Below are 18816 nucleotides of genomic sequence, written 5' to 3'. Positions count from 1 at the left end.
TAGTTGAAGTCGCCCAATATAATGGTGTTTGGAGAGACCTTCATATTTTCCAGTGTTCTCAGGAAGGCCGAGTGGGGGTTCCTGGGTTTGGGAGGGTGGTCTGTAGCAGGCTATAACCTGGAAGGCAGTTTTACCCACTGTTAGTTGCACATGGATAGTCTCTGATGCTTCTTGCTTTGCCACCAACCTGGAGGTGTGGGTATATTTGATGAATATCGATACTCCCCCTCATTTTGTGGTTCAGTCCAAGTTTTGGGGCCGAAAAGCATGGTATGAGGTATAACTTGGTAGTGCTGGGGTGCTCTCGGTAGCCCTGAACCAAGTATCTGTTACTGCAGAGATATCGATGTTCTCCATGCTAAGGAGAGTTTTGAATGCATGCATCTTGAGGTTTAGACTTCTGGCGTTGAGTAGCATTACTCTTATTCTTATCCCTTGTGATACCTATGGAGGTGGGTTTGTCCTTTGAGCCTTGCCTAAAAAAGCCACTATGGGGGTAGCAAGAGCCTTTGCCAATATCTGAAAGCCCAGGGGTGACAGGTGCAAGCCATCCCTAGAGGAGCAGGTGGTTCAACAGAAGGTGAGTATGTGAGGGTGTAGTGTCTGTGATTAGTTAGCACTGGCATATATGACTGCTCACGTGGACAAATGCCAGATAAGTCATATGCAATGTGTCACAGGCAACGTACATGTGAACAGGACAAACAGTGACGTTCTGTCAAGTGAGACATGGACATACATATAGTAATCTATGCAGATGTCACTAGGAGTCCACAGAAGCTCTGTAACTCTGCATTGCAGGTGGGATCAGTGTTCCTGGGTAACTGCAAGCAAACATGCATGCAAACAAAGCTACAGTAAGCAGGGCTGCATGTAGTCCATTGTACAACAAACAAGCTGTACCACTTCCAATAGGTAACAGTGCAAATATGCAGGCACTATACACATGTACATGGAAATACACAGGTCAGATGGCTAGGGTCCAGTCTCAGCACACACAAGTGTACAGACCATCTACTGTCAGGATGTACAATAACTGGATGGAAACCCAGGTGCTCATACCTGCAGTAATACACATGTCAAATAACAGACACTGAGCCTTCACTCAGTGGTTCCATACTTAGTAGGATGTATGCTACCTGGCCTGCCCCCACAGTATCCCTGACATGTATGGGGACTCTCCCTCCTGTGACAGTTAGTTTTGTGTGTTGGGGCTGTCTAGCATTGTATGAGATATGAGCTTGCAGTGCTAGGGTGCTCCTGTGTGTCCTGTACCAGTCATGTAGTACTGCTCACATATCAACATCCTCATACATCCGCATTGCAGAGTCCAGTGTGGGCAACATGCAACTTGCAGTTTACATGTAAATCATTGCGTATTAATACTTTCATTAACTTATCCCCTGTGCTACCTATGTATGTAGCCTTCTCTTGACATGCTTACCACCAGTATGCCAACATGTGCAGATGATACACTATGGTACTTACCATGGGTGTAGACAACAGTACATGACAATCATACCCTTACTGCATCAGGCATGCTGGGATATACCCACAATTATATCATCACACAGTACTGTTAACAACATGATACTATTACTACACGTCTATGTAGTCACCCTGTGCATCAGCAACATGTTAACCTGTACCTGCACTGATGTTACAGATTGCAGGAGGTGGCACAGTTTCATCATATGCACAGGGTGTGAACTTGGTATACCTGAGTCAGCCACCAATACCACCAATTGACATGTATGTGTATGTGTGTTGGTGAGGGACAGCAGTACAAGGTGGGGCAATGTTGATGCAGTGTGTGCGTGTATGAAGTAGCCCTAGGTGTTGTCAATTTGCATGTGTGTATGGATGCACACAGTTCCACCTCATGGCTGCCATATACTGGTGTTTGTGGACAGCCACAGACTGTACCTGCCAGGTCATACAGATCAGTGTCTCTGTATGTGTGTTGGTGAGGGACAGCAGTACAAGGTGGGGCAATGTTGATGCAGTGTGTGCGTGTATGAAGTAGCCCTAGGTGTTGTCAATTCGCATGTGTGTATGGATGCACACAGTTCCACCTCATGGCTGCCATATACTGGTGTTTGTGGACAGCCACAGACTGTACCTGCCAGGTCATACAGATCAGTGTCTCTGTATGTGTGTTGGTGAGGGACAGCAGTACAAGGTGGGGCAATGTTGATGCAGTGTGTGCGTGTATGAAGTAGCCCTAGGTGTTGTCAATTCGCATGTGTGTATGGATGCACACAGTTCCACCTCATGGCTGCCATATACTGGTGTTTGTGGACAGCCACAGACTGTACCTGCCAGGTCATACAGATCAGTGTCTCTGGCCACGGACACTGTACCTGTGCCTTGCAGGGGTGCTATGGACTGTATCCAGTACCAACCCAGACTGGGTACTGTCATCAGAAGCAGGTGTTCATTGACTGGACACAGATCCCTGTTGGGCCTGGCCAGAGCCACGTGCACGTGGTCTCCTGGGGTGGTCTGATGACAGCACAGACCCAACATTGCTGGGGCTGCTGCTGGCACTATGGGGGTGGCCGCGGCCCTGTTGTCGTCTGCGACAACTGCCAGCTGCTGCTGTTGCTGGCATATGCCCATGTCGACGCCTCAACCGTCCACCATCGCCCTGGCTCATGGACATGTAGTTGTGGAACCGGTCTAATATGTCCCCACAACGTCTGTCTATGACATCGGTGAAATTACGGATGGCAGCCGCAATGTCACGCATACTGTCAGTCATGGCTGTGCGACATGCTGTCAGCTCCTTCAGACCCTGTCTGGTGTACCGTTCCATACGTGACTCTGCCTGCATGACAGCCCGAAATATAGCTGAGGTTGTAAGACCTCTGTGGGCACGTCTGACAAGGGCGGTATGCCCACGGATGCTCCCACGAGAGCCCCTGGACATCTGTCTGTGTGGTACCATCTCAGGGCCATGCCCATGGCTGCAGTTTGGGGACGCATGTGCCACAGATACCATATTACCCTGGTCAATGTCTGTATCCTGTCCATCACCTAGGGACATTGGTGACAAAGGGTGTATTGGCAGGATAACTGTGCACATTGATGGGGTTGACAGCTGTGTACTGTCAACTGGCTGACCAATGACGGACCCTGGCATACCTTCCTGTGCCATTACACAGATGTCATCATTATCAGTACCCATGGCGCCTGATTCAGGTTCCCTGCTGCATGACACCAGATCAGCACCAGAACCTGTGGGAGGGAAACAGGAAACACAGTTTACAATGTCTACACAGTATTACCAGTGATGCACACATCCACGCATGAACAGGTCCACACATGCACACATGCACACATGCACACACGCACATGTGCACCTGCACACGTGCACACATGCACACATGCACACATGCACAGGTGCACACATGCACACATGCACACAGTTGCACACATGCACACAGTTGCACACAGTTGCACACAGTTGTACACTACTCAGTATGCGAGATATCAACACACAGACACAGACACACCTGCATGCATACACAGTGCACTACTCAGTGAGCCTAATATTGATATTACTATCAAGACTATTAAAGGTATTGTTAATACACACTCACCAGCATGGATAGGCTGCATTGCTGTTACACCGGAGGGACCTGCAGAAGTGAGGAAACTAATGTCAGTGGGCACAATTGTGCCATTGTTACTGAGTATGATACAGGTCAGTAGTACAACAGTCGCCTTTCACAGGTCAGCTGCTAATATTGAGAATATCACACTTGCACATTAAATACTATGATGACAGCTACAAACCAAGGACACACCTCACACATGCATTAACTACCAGTGTACACAACAGTCAACTATACATATGGCATATTACTTGCACGCTCGTAGTCTTGCTGCTGCGTGGCTCCACCCTCCATCATAATGCATGTCTGCTGCTGCTGTTGTTGTTGGCGGGCTGGAGCCACAACACTTATGAGTAGTCCCTCCAGTCTGGTGAGTGGGGGATGTGTAGCCACCCCACCACCTGTTGCAACCTGTTGCCTGTGGATATCCGATGCACGCTGACGGACATTTCTGATTAAATCACTGCAGTGATGTCGTACCTGCTCATATGTCCTGTTATGCGTGCCTATATCATTTACCCGATGGACCAGGTCTTGCCACAGCGCAGCCCTCTCCTGCTGATTCTGGCTGGTGCGGGAAAAGAGTATTGCATAATCCCACACCAGGCTCTTGTGTATCTCCTCATCCTCAGCTGCTGAGTAAGCTGGATTGCGCTGGTGAGCCATAGTCCTGAAAAAGGAAATAACATGATATCAGCTAAATATGTCAGCAGAATTTGGCACACATACTACACATGCTACTCGACTGTTGTGATACAACATATCTCACATATATAGCATCTGTCTATTGGTGGATACACATGTAAATGGCCAGGTATCAGTGCTCAGCCAACAACTGTGCAACAGTACCTGGCACACTCCATATGACATACTACCAAACCCCAGCAGTCAGAACACTGATTCAGGTCCAAAGCACCTCCTCACTCTGGGGGTTTGTATCGAGGTACTGTATGGGGTACATCATCAACTACTGTGAGCTGACCACAAACTAATTGCCCTGGATATACATATCACACCTCCACCACCAGCACAAAAGACTATTGTGAATAACATTTCAAATGCAAACTTTACACTTTGTAACAGTGACATGGTATCCTTTCAGCCCACTGGGCCAGTGGAAAACACAACCCACAATGCTGACCCCTTCACAAATTATTTCTACGGACATCTCCGAGAATGCATGGATCATGCAATTCCATATAAGACCAAGACACTCTCCACAAAGGGACAGCATCCTGTCTGGTGGACCCCAGCCATAGACAGATTGTATAACAAAAGATGGAAGCTACTGCAAGACAGAGCATAATTCCATTAAGGGAAGGCATGTCTAATCAGCACTAGTAAGGAGCTATTTTCTCACATACAAGCATCCATGGGCAACTTTGAGAGGGAAATCAACAGGGAAACTACAGATAACCACAAGGCCTTCTTCAGTTATGTTAGCAACCTGGTCAGAAACCCTCCACTATGCTCATAGTTAGTACACAACAAGAAATAATTCCCTGAACCCACAGATATTGGCAACATTGTGGCAGACAGGTTCAGTGCAGGTTTCCCCCCTCCCTCTCCCCCAAAATAAGACATAGTTATCCCAGCTGACTGTAACCTCCCTGTCATCACAGATGTCCAGGTGAGAGCCGCCCTCAGGAAAGCAGGATACACAACATGAATGGGACCTGATGGTATCTCTGGTTGCATGCTACATGAACTCCAAGAGGAGCTAAACACACATATAGAAGTGCTATGTAACACTAGCCTGACTATGGTATATGTACCTGTACACTGGCGCACAGCAGCAGTGGTTCCACTCCACGAAGGAGGCACCTCTACATACCAATACAATACAACACAATACAATACATTGCAATACAATACAATACAATATGCTATTGCCCCTGGGACTACAGCAGCATACTGTTCTGCTACCCTGACCATTGTGACACATGTGATGTGATGGTACCTGCTGCTGTCAAACAGTTACACAGGGTGACTCATATGGCATATTACCTATCCGACTAACATTCAGCAGGGGTATGTGTGACATGTACTCATGGGGAGTCTTGCTTCTTAACGCTGTGAGGTTTATTGCAGGGTATGTCTTATCTGTGGGTAGGAACCTGTACCTCCACCATGTGCTCTCTATTGCAGTGTCACGGACGACACACAGCAGTCATTTAGGTTGTGGATGGTGTGAGGTGTTACTATGGTTGTTGGACATCTGTCATGGGTGTGACTTAAGTATGTAAATCCAGGAGTTGTAACCTCTATGTGGGTAGTATGTGTGTACTCTGTGGTGTTGTCAGTCACTGTGCATTGGTAATGTGTTTGAGTGCATTGTCACATATGTGTATATATATATATATATATATATATATATATATATATATATACATATATATATATATATATATATATATATATATATATATATATATATATATATATATATATATATATATATATATATATATATATATATATATTATATATTACTTTTCACTGACTAATTTATGACTCGACATACTGACATGACCAAATGACTGAAATTTCATTTCACTTTCACTTCATTTCACTTTCAGTTCATTTGATTTGATTATATTATAAGCAAGAAAAAAAGACCCCAGAATATCCCTTCCCCCCTGTAGTGTGAGTTAGAAGTTGGGTGGGGGTTGGGGTGTGTGGTAGGGTACCCCACAAGGGGGGGGAGTGCCCTTACTTTTTTACTTCTTTAAGCTATATTATCAAAACTTAACAATATCATATGAAATGAAGTGGGGGGCTGCGCCCCCCACCCCCCCCGATGTGGGGGGCTGTGCCCCTCACACCCCCCAACTATATATTCTAACTCCAGGGTCGCACTACAGTGGGAAGGGGGCATATTCCATTTTCTTGCTAATAATATTTGTCAGTCAAATGAACTGTCAGTGAAATGAAGTGTCAGTGAAATGAAATTTCAGTGAAATGGGGTCAGTGAAATGAAAGTCAGTGAATTGGAAGTTAGGTGAAATTAAGTAGACCCATTTATATATAAATATATCTATATATATATCTATATATATATATATATATATATATATATATATATATATATATATATATATCTATATATATATATATATATATATATATATATATATATATATGTCTGTCTACATATACACTTATATATATATTGATGTACATATATTGCTACAGATATGGAGGGGGGGTGTGACAGAGAGGGGGTGAGAGAGACAGAGGGGGTGGGACAGGGGGAGTGTGAGATCATCAAATACAGTCATACCTGTAGATAGTCAGATCTGTCTGTGTATATATATGTATCTACATATATCTATATCTGTATGTGTGTATTACATATATATGTTTGTACATATTCTATCTACATCTGTCTATGTATTCCTACATCTCTCTCTATGTATGTATACATATATGCATATATATATATATATATATATATATATATATATATATATATATATATATATATATATACATACATACATACATACATATATTGACATACATACGTATCCATATGATAGATAGGTATATCAACATGTTTGCTTACAAAACTGTATACACACACTAACATACTGCTAAACATACATAACTATGAAACCTACTTTGTACATTGCACTACAACCTACATTCAACCTACATTGATATGTGCACAGAGATGCTCTCACATACATATGTATGTACAGCCTTCCCTGATAGTTGATGTATGTCCCCTGCCCTTTGCACATCTTCATATACATATGGATACAGACCAATGACACATATGGAGGGTTCACATTATGTAGACTTTTATAGTATACTTTACATTACCTGTGTTTGTCACAGCTGCTTGTGTTGCTGTCTGGTTTTGTGTCCTGCTTCTCCACTTGCCAGTTGTCAGCTTTCAAGTGGTTGTTGCTGACCGGTTTTGTTTGTGTATGTTTAATTTTTTTCTTTCTCTGTCTCTGTCTCTCTCTCTCTGTCTCTCTGTCTCTCCCTACCTCCACAGGGTGCAATGAAAGTATTGCATGTGTGGACTGGGAGTACAGCATGCTTTTGTAGGAATCTGCATATGTCCATGTGATGGCCTCTGCACCAATTGTTAGCCAGCTTTTGCTAATTGCATGCAGCCAGTTGTGTACTGATTGCAGTTCTCACTGGGATTTCAGGACAGTGCTATAAAAAGGTATGGGAGATAGGCATAGCTCTTTCAGATTTGAAGGGCAGGGACCATGCTGGTATGCTGTGGACACTGTTCTGTGAGTGTAAAGGTTAGTATCTCTCTCATATTTCCGGCTGTGTTGTAGATTAACTTTTCTCCATTCATTTCTCCAGTTTCCTGTACTAAGTGTGTATGTACACTGACACCTAAGACTAATACTACTACTGCTAATTTGGGTGTGTGTGATTTCCTGTGGGACATGTGGTGTAACTGGTGTATAGCAGTGGCTCTTGCACTCTGTTGCTATGGCTTCAATATTTGCCCTTTACATTCACTACTTGTATGACTGCTAGGTGTCTTGACTGTAGTGTGTTGCTGTGGCTTTCCTATTTTCCATGTACATTCACACCTTGGAATGCTTGCTATATCTGCTAGGGTGTTACTGCATGCAGTGTGGTCTGGCCATGGTGTGGGCCTTGACATCTATTAGAGTATTTGGGTATGCTGCTGAGCAGGACCCAGAGACTCTCAGGTGCATCTTTTATCTGCTTCATGGAATGGTACATATCAGTGGGGTACACCCATTAAATTGTCTGGTATTCTGCAGTTGTGACTGTGGGATAGCATGAGCATATGTATTACTACACTATTTCTGCCGTGCAAGTGGTGCATACTTTCAGGACTTCATAGTTACCATTGCATGTGTTGTAACACCTTTCTGCCTACTGTTTGTACATTTCACATGGAGTCTATGGGGCATCCCTGTAACTCAGTCACTGTTGCTATGTCTAGGCTCTTAACTATTCAAATATGGCAGGGTCAGACCTCTCAAGTGTACAGATATTTGCATTTTGTCCACATTTCTGCCTCATATTTTGGTCAATATCTCATGAACAGCTCTTTCTGGCAAATCATTCTGGGCTCAAGTCAGAATATAGTGACAAACATTTAAGTTTCAGACTTCATACCCTTCCAAACATCCAACAAAATGCAGAACCTGTTACTCTCTGAACTGTCTAAGTTTGTTGTAACATTATTTGGAATGTGTCACTGTTTTTGTCCCTTTGCTTCACATATTTTATTACTTGGTCCGGATGTGTTCCTGTAAGAGGTTGTGGGGTATGGACAGTGATTATCCTGCTGTGAGTATGTGTGTGGCTTGCAAGGTGCTACAGTGACATTATTACCTACTAGCTACCAACTAGCATGGCTGTTTCTGTTCGCACACTACTATTATAGAAATTCACTAGATTTGACAGTAAATATACATGACATGCTTTGTGTACTACACATCCTATATTCCCTTTACATTCATTCCTACTATTACATGATATATTTATTGTAGCACAATGTTCTTATATGTCAGTCACGGCTTAGTTGTAAGTCATGCAGGCTACTGTTTCCAAGGTCCTGGGTTCGGGACTGACAGTGGGATTTTATTTTGCTTGTGAACAGACTACAGGACCTGTCAATCAGAGTGACTAAGGCACTTTTAAGCAGTTGTAACCGGGTTAGCGCTGGTTTGCGCGGAGCTCCCGCATGTGCACTGGCGTTCAGCTCTGCGCACACCCACTTACAACCGCTTAAAAGTGCTTACTCTCAAGACACCAGCTATTTTCTTTGAAAGAAATGAAAATGGGGAGAGAGGAAAGTGGTGAAAAAGGGGTCACAAAGAGGGTAAGACAGTAGGGAAGCAAGCTTGGGTTTTGCAGGAGGGATGTAGGTAAGGCCCATAGCTGCCCATTTCTTCATCAGCAACAGCTGTGCATATGTTTGTAATTTGGTGTGACATTTGAAACCTTCTACCCCTGAGAGAGGTGTAAGGACAACAATAATACTTGTTGTACAGCCACTTGTAATTGACAGTTTCCATGTCCAGCAGACATGTGTGTGAAATGGGCAGCTATGTATGGGGTGTAATTTTTTTGTGGGTACAGAGTGCCCTTTTTTTTTCAGGTGAGAGTGGTATGTCAGGTTAAGGAAGTTGGTATAGCTGGGGAGGTAGGTTGGGTAGGTCAACAGACAAGACAAACAAGACGCATACAGGGGAGGTGTATGACACATGTGGGGGGGTTACACAATTGACGGGGATGGATGTTTGGATATCTAGAGCCCATGAGCCCACAGATGGCAACAGTGGAACTGATATCCCCACCCATGGGCAGTTGCCATGTGCCTTCACTGCCCAGGACGGGGCTGTGCTGGGGGCTGTGTAGGCTGGATAGCAGGCATGCCCATTAGTTGTGCCACCTGTGCCTCAAGCTGGTGTAGGGGCCCAAGAACAGCTTCCTGGATCTCCCTACGCACCACAGTCTGGATGCTATGGAGGGTGAGTGGTGGTTCTCCTCTGGCCACACTTGCAGAGGGGGGATGAGCCTCATCCCCTGCAGTGCTTCCACCCGCAGGTGGCACAAGGCCACTGGAGGAGGGTCCGGACTGGGCACTACTGCCAGGTGCACTCGCCAGTTGAGGTGGGAGAGGTGGGTTCGCTGGAACCCGCCTTCCCTGTCGTCCTATGTTTTGCATTATGTCATGACAGTTTGGGTTAGTAACATACAATACCATTCACAATTAGTTGTAACAGCATGCATTAGTATTCCCATTAACCAAACACCCAGATATTCAAACCATTGAACAGCGAGCATAACACATGCATAATTTGAACAGCAATACACAGTCCAACAACATGCAGGGTTGATTGATGGCAACAGACCATCAGGTTTGGATGTATGAACAGGGCAGATGCATCAACATACATGCAGATATGTATGACCCAACAGGACAAATGTCCACGGGTGTTAATTGTGATTGCACATACCAATTTCACATGGAATGGATTATATGTGGTTATAAGGTAGGGTGAAGAAAATTTAATTAACAACTTCAAATACCAATACATATGCTGTACATTTCTAATAGCTGCAGATATATACACACTACAGTTCTAACTACAGTTTTCTATGTGATAACTACTTCAAGTTGGTGATAGGAATGTTACTGCTACATCAATATTCATTTTCATTTTTATTCATACACGTTCATATCTGGCTCTGTTCAGCTACATCATCCTGCTACATTTGCTTTATATAGCTATAGACAACTGTGGATGTTTGGTATTTCAGACAACCATACTATCTGCATATTGCAGACTGAGAGCAACATATCCAGATTTTGGGATACATATTCCAGCTGCAGGAACATTTTGAACACATTTCGCAGTTTGGTTCTGCTTGTCACATTCATTTCATTCTGTACTGACTGCAGTATACTTTATTCAGGAATTATTACTACTTTATTGGTGGATTCATAACTCTTTCTCACACTCTCTCACTTGTTTTATTTTTACAATTCAGGATGGTACTTACTTCTAGGCTTTATTGACATGTTTTACCTGTAGTTATTACAATCCTTTCCAACAGTCTCACTTCTGTCATGTTTCAGTATTTCAACAGGGATATATTTCACACGTGTTTTACTCAGCTTCTGCAGCTGTACGTTTCAGCCTGCTGCAGGTTGTGTGCTATTATATTACAGGTGGGGCATCTTTATTTCAGACTTTATTTCAGACATTTTCATTTTTCTGTTTGGATTACAGACTGCAACACACTTTTGTAATCAAGCAATACTTGCAAACCCTCTTACACTGTTACTTGCACATTTTATTACTTAGTGATTACACTGCACTCTTTTGCTAACTGTTATACTTTTATATTTATTTACAGTTACAGGGAGAGGATTACTGACCTGCCTGGTGGCGCAACCACACAAGCCTATCGCCATAGGCTCTATGGTTTGCAGAATGGACACCTGTAGCTGTAATATAAATAAAGTAATATTGGAATACACATCTCCATAATATCAGCTAGGTTAATTTCTTACATATATAATTAGATGTAACTTACTCAGTAGTGGGGCGTTGAGCATTTGCCGGGCCTCCTGGATGTAAAGGTTCAGTTGGTCCTGCTTCCATCTCTTCAGGTCCGCATGGTGGTGACGGACCTGCTCACCAGTCCTTGGAATCCCTGTGGCACTGGTAAGATCATGAGCCAACCGGTCCCATACCTCAGCCCTATATGCTCCCCATAGGACCTGGCCCTGCATGAGTTGGGCCTCATGATTGTGGACAAGGAGCCAAACCATATATTTGGACTCCTCAATGCCCCACCTCTGTGCTCGAAAGCAACTACCCTCACCTACACCTGACATTCTGGCTGCAAGTTATTTCTACAATCGGTTATGCTGTGTATTCCCGCCTATGGGGCTTATATATGCTGTTTTTCCAACACTTATCTGTGATTGGCCATTTTTGAATTGTATCAGCTTCACAAAACCTACTTTGTCATGTTCCTCTTTCTATTCATTCCTATATATTTGCTATTACTGCATTTCTCAGTACAGCTGTCATGACTTAGTGGTTCAGTACCTTGACTATGGTGCATGGTATCCTGGGTTCGAACCTGGCCACTGCTTTTTATATTTTATGACTGTTTAGACAGGCTAGGAGGTGTGTCTGTGTAAAGGCAGTTTTGTTACAGCTTGCTCAACGTTGCCCGTCGGTTAGCTTGTTGGCGCAGTGCACAGCTCCGCGCAAACGGGTTACGCTGGTTTACGCTTCATTTGGCTGTCAGCATGCATATTACGCTCAGCTCAGCTAGGGGCACACAGTTTCAGCATGTTAAACCACTGCTCACCTACGGGCACTCATTTTGCACCTGTTGAACCACTGCTCACCTACGGGCAGTCATTTTGCACCTGTTAAACCACTGCTCATCTTCGGGCACTCATTTTACACCTGTTAAACCACTGCTCACCTACAGGCAGATGCACTCAACTTGTTAAACTGTAGCTCAGCTATAGGCACATCTGGCATTTTTTATTATTTTGTTATCTCACATTTCTTCAAAATAAATGGCCCATTTCATTACATTTTACATAAAATATAATTTTATATGTGTACATATATGTCAGGGACTTGTTTCGTGCTTATTTCACTAAAAATAAAAATTGATGTTGTGGGGTCTCAAACCATGACTGCCTGCTCTTCAGCTGACGTCTCTACTGCTACGCTATTGCTTTTTGGCTTACTTTGCATATTTAGTTCTTATATGCTTTTCCACTGACTGCTAACTGTGGCTAAGCTACGGGCACACCCGCGCAAATGAGCGCACTCACGGGCAAACATCTTTACAATTTAAAAAAATATATAACATGTTCATTTATATATTTTATGTTCATAGTCTGTGGGGGCATGTGTTGTGTTGTGTTTATTCACATTTCCATGGACTCTGTCATGGGGGTTTACTTTCGGGACTTTTACTCTTCTGGGGACATGTCCGTTTGCAAGGCTCAGCCTACAGACACACCCCCTACTGTCTTCCACGGACCGTGTAAGCCTTAGGTGTGATTCAGCATGCCCTCATGCATATGCATGACATGCTGACGTCACACCGTTTAACTGCAGCCTCCGTGTAAGCCTTGTAATTCTTACTTGGAGGCTTCGTGAATTCTGCCCATTGTCTCCTTAGTCATATATGTTCTTTTTGTTCTCTGTTCAAAAGTTGTATAATTTCTAAACATCATATATCTGCATCTACACTATAACATCTATATACTAATATTTTTTTCTTTTCATTTTAATACAAAATTATATCCATCTAATTTATATTAGGCATTTCCTTTTTTCATCTTTTTGCTACTCTTTTTTGTAATTTCCTTTTTCTTATCCATTCATAACAGATGTGCCATCTTCCCCTTATATCACATCTTCTTCATCACCATCATCATTTAATTGTAATGCAATGCATTTATTCTTTGTTTATAAATGAAGTTCCCTTCTCCCTTCCCAGCTATATTAACAAATTCAATTTTCTATTACTTAATTTTGCAGTTACACATCATCACGAGTGACATCAGTTTTAACATGTGTTTCCATAGTCCGTGAGTGCATTATTAATTTTGGCAACTGCAGTGTTAACCATGTTTTGATTGCTGTCTGCATTTTCTGTGGCTTGCAGTAATGCAAAGGCAAATTATAAGTGTTCATAGTTTCATAAGTAGGTACAAGGCTATTGCCCTAGGGCCTATATAAGCCTAGCCAAAAAGGTACCCTGGCATTCGCCACCCAAGAAAATTATTTTCCTGTGCCCCTGTCGAGCAGAGCCACAGAAGTGATCCCCGGGGTGAATTTATTATTTCCCATCCAATCATCAAGATTTTTCTTGATGAGTGCTAATGAGGAACTTTGATATAGATAGGTAGTTTTTTCCACAGTATGGGGATGTCTCTGGGACAGGAATCTATCCCTCCAGCATGTTCTGTTTATTGTGGTGACAAGGTTTAGGTCCCTAGGGCGTGTAGCTTGGAGGGATTTGGATTTCTTTAAGTGGAGCACGTTCAACAGCTCTGGGTTTGACATAGCTTTGTATGTTAGGCAGAGATTGCCTCTGAGTAGGCGATATGTGACAGAGTAAAGCTGGAGTTTTTTTGAGGCAGTCTGCGTAGGGCATCTGTTTGAGGCATGTACTCCTCTTTGTGAGGTATTTCTGTGGCCTTTCCAGTTGTTGTAGATATCTTGTGAGGTACATACAAAAAGGGGTGTTGTACTCAATAAAGGTCTAATGAGTGCTGAGCAGAGGGGAACAGTGACATTTTTCTTCCTGGATGAGAAACCTTTTGTGATGAGGTGTTTCACATAGAAGGATTTCCTGACTACTGTGGCAATGTGATTATCAAAGGAGAGACTACTGTCCACCTGTGTCCCAAGGACTCTTATCACACTTTCGGTGTTAAGTAGACTACTACCTATGTGATAGTTCATGGGTACAGAGTTTTCACCAAAAGGGATGACAGTGCACTTTTTGGCATTGAGCTTGAGGCCATCGCTTTGCATCAGACATCTGTCTCAGTAAGGACCTTTTGTAGGATCTCCACATTGTTAGAAGTTTCGATTATGGCTCCTAGTTTGCAGTCATCTGCAAACTTCATTAGCCAAAGACCTTCTGTGTTAGCCTGTACTTCAGAGAAGTATATACTAAACCTGGAGGACCCAGGACTGAACCCTGTGGCACTCCACTTGTCACTGGTCTGAAGTCGGATTTGGAGTCTGCTACTTTCACAGTGTGGGCTCTGTTAGTGAGCCAGTTGGCAACCTATCTTGGGACATAGGGATTTATCCCTAGTTTACTGAGTTTATCTATAATTCCAGAGTGGGGGATGGTGTCAAAAGCCTTGGCAAGATCCAGATAGGCTGTGTGAACCACCTTACCCTCATCTACAGCTTTGGTGACTGCTTCAAAGAAGTCTATCGAGTTTAGGAGACATGCTCTGCCTTTTACAAACCCGAACTGGGTGGGGTCCAGAGTTTGGAGATTACCAGTGTCTGTGTTTATAAGTTCCATGATGATACATTCCACTAGGAGGTGGTGTAGCTATAATATTTAAACAGCATCTAAACATCCAAATCTTAAAATCATCAGCTCCACAAATAGGCAATGAAGAAATAATATATACCAACCTCAAAATTAACCAAAACAAAACCATCAACATAATTGGATGCTACTTCCAACCTGGCCAAAACATCCCTCCACTAGAAAACCTCCTCCGCTGGTCTACCCACCATCTCCCCCAAGAAACTATAATCTTAGGTGATTTCAATATTGACTGGCAATCCTGTTTCGGCAACAATCCATCCCATCATGTACACCTTCATGGCTTCACCCAACTAGTCCAGTCACCAACCAGGATAAATAAAATCTCCAGCAAGCACACTACCCTGGATTGGATACTAGTCAGTAAGAGCCCCCAGTCATACATAACAGGCTGCTTATCAGATAGCCTCAGTGATCACTCCCCAACATTACTACTCAAAAAATACCTATACCAAGCTAAATATGTCATCTACCGTCAAATATGTAAAAAACTAAACTTTAACCCACTCACATTCATCTGATCCCTCAAAAAATGTAACTGGCATCCTCTAAAGTACCTTAGTCTAGATGACGCAGTTTAATTTTTTAATACTAACTTCCAGAACATCCTTAATTACCATGCCCCCATAAGATTTTCCAGAACCAAAGCACAGCCCTCCCCATGGCTACAGAAAACCACTAAGTCAGAAATGAAAAACAGGGATAAAGCCTGGGAGTACAGGCACCAAACGAAACCCCCTCAGCTAGACAGAAATTCCTAGAACTATGCAATAGAGTCAAAAAGCTAATAAAATAGGACAAATTCCAATACTACCAGTCTGCCCTAGACTCTCACAACACAGCCCCAAACAATTCTGGTCCTCCATAAACTCCATCCTCCACCCAGGTAAAGTCAGTACCCCTCCTCCTAACACCCCTCCGTCACTCCTCAGAAAATATTGCTACCTCATTCAATACACTCTTCACCCAAACCATACTATCACTAGCTAAACAACACAACCCCCCTCCCCTCCAACCCACACCTTCAACTAGTAATCTCCCCACTGCCTTCTCTTTTTCTCCTGTACCTACCTCCAACATAAAAAAACTCTTAACTTAAACCCACCAAATTAGCAGCAGACAACCTCCCAAGTGAATACCTACAAATCGCAGCTGATGCTCTGGCCTACCCAGTATCCATCTTGATTAACCGATCTCTGTCAGAAAGTTACGTTCCCACACTGTGGAAAGTATCACATATAATTCCCCTCCGCAAAGGCGGACCCTCCGCAGATCTAACCAATTACAGTCCCATAGCTATTCTCTCTCCACTCTCCAAAATACTAGAGAGATGCATACCCTCTCAGGTCTCAGACTTCCTCCTTACTAACAACCTCCTTTCCAGTACTTAGCATGGTTTCTGACCAAACCATAGCACCACCACTGCCTTACTCTCCTTTACTAACACTATCCTTCAGCATAAAAACAATGCCTACCTCTACTCTGTTACTTTCCTAGACCTATCTAAAGCATTTGACATGGTCCCACACAAACAACTTATCTCTGTCCTCAATAACCTATCCTTTTCACAATCAGTCACCAACTAGTTTCAGAGTTACCTGTCTGACCGCCAACAATCCGTTGTATGGCAGAATGACATATCTCCCCAACTACCTGTCTCCATAGGGGTTCCCCAAGGATCCATCCTTGGACCCCTACTCTTCTCTGTTTACACAATAATCTAGCCTCTGCCACCAAACATGGCACACTCATACAATACGCAGATGACTTGACCATCATCTGTCAGTCCCTACCAAAACTGCAAAAAGTCACACAGGAAGCCTTTTCCTCTGTGGAAACATGGTTATCCGATGCCCAATTAATACTCAACCCAAACAAAACTAAACTACTCATCTTCCAACCCACCAAACATAGTCAAAACAACTCTCACTTTAACATCACAGCAAAAGACAACACCACTATATACCCAACTGAACACACCAAATTGCTAGGAGTGGAAATAGACAATAAACTAAAATTTGACATTTACATATCCATGACCATAAAAAAAGTCCACAAAAAATAGGAGCGTTATACAGAAATAAGCAATTTTTCACCAAAGCAGCAAAGATTTCAATAGCAAATTCCCACCTTATCTCCACCCTACTTTATGCCTCTCCAATATATCCCAACCTAAGGCAATGTGATCTAAACAAGCTAGAAACCTGCTACAACAAAATCGCCAAATTCGCCACAGGGGCATCCTACCATAGTCACCACTGTCTCTCACTTGCTGAACTGGGCTGGCTTGAACTCCCTCACCTCCTTCAGTGGTATCAACTCTCACTCACCCACAAACTAGTAAACTATCCACTAAATGTCCCATCCCTCCAGAATCTACTCCAACCCTATCGCACCACCAGACCACTAAGATCCAGCAACAAAAATCACTTGCAGATCACTAAAGCCAGTAACTCTGCTGGTGAAGCACTATTCTCTTGCGCCATAGCCAAATTATGGAACTCACTCCCACCCACAATTACCTCCGTACCATCATGCACCCACTTCAAAACTTTACTAAAAGTGCACCTAAAAACATGCTGGCTATGCCCTTGCAACTCCCACTCTAATATCATCCACCCCATCCAACCACTACCTTTCTTTCCACTCCACTAACTACCTTGAATATAGCAAGCTCAGATGCTCATAAGCCTAGTACTTATTATACAGCAGGAACTTCTCATTGTAACATTTGTTAATGTCTGTTATGTACTTCACAGATAAAGATTCTAGTTGCCTACTGATGTACTATGTTCTTCATCTGTAAATATGTTGTAAGTAATTGCTATGTTAAATTGTTAATCGCTATGTAATCCAATGTAACTACTGTCTGTTTATTTTACTGTGGAGCTTTTCTCCCTGGGCCTCCGCTGAAAATGGACCTACGTCCAGTCGGACACTCCCGGTTAACAAATTTAAATAAATAAATAAATAAATGACCTTGCAGACCAGGCCCAGCAGGCTAATGGGGTGGTAGTCCCTGGGGTCTGTGGTGGATCCCCCTTTGTGGAGTGGGATAACTGTCGCTGTGCGCCATTCAGTGGACACAAAGCCTGAGGTGAGGCTATGATTGAACATGGTACTTAGGTGGGGTGCCAGTTCATTCTGTAGTTCATGTAGAACGCAGCCTGGGATGTTGTCATGTCCCTTGGATGTGGTGTTCTTGGCTTTGGAGTGTGTGGTTTTTACCTGTGCAGCCGTGATTACAGGAACTTTGCATTCTTCCGGTATAGAGATGGGCCCTTTAGGGGGTGAGAGGGAGGTAAAGTTAGCACTGAACCTATCTGCCAGGATGTTGGCAATATCAGTTGGTTCTGTATATTTAGTGTCATTGTGCTGTAACTCAGAGCAGATCTGAGTATTGCCATTGAGATTCTTGACATAGCTACAGAATGCTTTGTGGTTGTCTTTAGAAACAGTGGCGATTTTGTTTTCATAACTAGCTTTGGAGGATTTTATGAAGGATCTCAGCTTCTTACTCAGGCTGACCAGGGAGATCCTCCAATCATGGAATTTTACTCTTTTTTGCAGCAGTTTCTTTCCTCTGTTGTAGAGTTTGTTTATGGCAGGG

The sequence above is a fragment of the Protopterus annectens genome, chromosome 4.part0 (genome assembly GCF_019279795.1).
Source record: "Protopterus annectens isolate FY-2018-M chromosome 4.part0, PAN1.0, whole genome shotgun sequence".
NCBI classification, from domain to species: domain Eukaryota; kingdom Metazoa; phylum Chordata; order Ceratodontiformes; family Protopteridae; genus Protopterus; species Protopterus annectens.
Note: the sequence above shows the minus strand (reverse complement) of the source record.